General features: G+C 44.0%; 1 pseudogene; it reads right to left on the reverse strand.

Annotated features, from left to right (window-relative positions):
- On the reverse strand, positions 1-569 carry LOC114048259 (annotated as a pseudogene).
- Between the last annotated feature and the right edge of the window lie 1,192 nt (positions 570-1,761).

Raw genomic sequence — 1,761 nt, forward strand, 5'->3', positions numbered from 1 at the left:
CTAGCTGTCACTATCTCCTAGGGTGTGCTTGTCAAAAAGATATTCTGCCATGCCAGAATGGAGGCCCCCATTTTGCACAGGTTGGTTACGTGATCACCCAGTTGTTTGATGGACTTTAACTGTTTGTACAGGTGGTGGGTTTTGATGAAATCACATAAATGGAGGTCTTTTCTTGTCAGTTGCCAGCTTGCGCAATTCCAGTAACAACTGGTTGACATTTTTTTCCAAGTGCAGAGCACACTCCATTTCATTCAGCTCATTCTCCCAGTCATCTCAGTCTGCTTTCTTGATGCCTTATAGGAAGATCCAGTCATCCTGCTGGTTTTGGAGTTTCATTAGCTTCTCAATATGCTCCCTCTCCTCATGGGATTGGTATAGGAAATACTTGGCAAAGTTCTTCAGTGCCACATCATCTCGGTAGAAGTAGTAAGACATGGACAGGTAGACATAGGAGGCATAAAGCTTCAGGTTGATCTGCCAGTTGATGGCAGTCTCTGAGATCTGGTGGTAGTTCTATCGCACCTGAAAGGTGGATGAGGTTGTCATGGCAGAGGAAATGGTGAAGGTGAAGAGGAGAAGGAAAAGGAGGCAGGAGGAGGTGGCTGCATAGCAACTGCAGCTGAGGCTGGGGCTGTGGTACAGGCAACTGATGGGGTAGCTGAGGCAGACAAGAGACCCAGAGGATGGAAGAAGTGTTGATTAGTGGAGGTGAAGGTGGAGAGGTGGCTAAGGGCAACTCCAGCCGGGAATTGAGCAATCGGCTCCATTCAAGCACCATTGAAGCAGGAAACCACAGCAACTCCCCTTCCCTGTGCTTCTGGCCACTGCCTATTTCTTGACTTTTAACACTTGGCTCCACTAGGGTGGAGGGCACATTATACCAAGTTTCAAGGGTTTTGTGTAACTGTTTTCAGAAATACTTCTAGGGAAAATATACAAGTTTTCACTTCTTCCAAGGTGGTTTGATCTAAGAAAAGGTGTTTTGACTACTCTATAGCCTGTGCTGTGGTCTGTGAGTGACAACAAGCATTCTTTTCTGACCTGGAACTGTGATAGGCCTTGACTGAAGCTTCAAGTTCTGGTGTACTAGTGCTCCTTCTCACCCTGGGGCTGCCACCCAAGACTGTAACTCAGATCTGAGTACAGACAACATAACAGTCCTGCCTGCAGAGCCACCAAAAAGACCCCTGTGATCTCCTTCTGACCAGTTCAGCCCCCTTACTATCCATGGACCAAGAGATCCAAAAACTGCCATGGCCTCCACTGAGTCAGTCACATCCAAGGCCTGCTCCTGGTTTTCTCATTTTCTGCATTCAGTCCTACATACAATTATCTGAATAATTTCTTAGGGAAGTGTCTCATTTGTAAACTGTCTCATGTGCAAACACATGAGACACAAGCTGTCTCACGTGTAAACACCCAAGAGTAAAAGGTGACAATGTTAGGAATTTAATTCCTTAGTCAAGATTCTGGACAATCAGTATTCTAAACCATTGTTTTTATCTATGAGTATTATTCATTTCTTATTCAAATATGCAAGTGGATATATCATCTTATCTCATTGATGTGACTTTTCTTTATGTCCTCCTATAAGTACGCCATGATTATAAAAATATCAGCCTGGTTACAAGAAAAAGTCTGTGTGTAAAAGTGGGAGTCAATTGAGTCAATCAATCACCCCACACTACTCAGCCCTGATATCTTTATCAGGTGAGAACAAGTTTTATTTCAATCAGTCAGAGGCTTAAATTAAACTGAATA

This window comes from Vombatus ursinus, unplaced genomic scaffold (assembly GCF_900497805.2).
Source record: "Vombatus ursinus unplaced genomic scaffold, bare-nosed wombat genome assembly UNPS02014792.1, whole genome shotgun sequence".
Taxonomy (NCBI): domain Eukaryota; kingdom Metazoa; phylum Chordata; class Mammalia; order Diprotodontia; family Vombatidae; genus Vombatus; species Vombatus ursinus.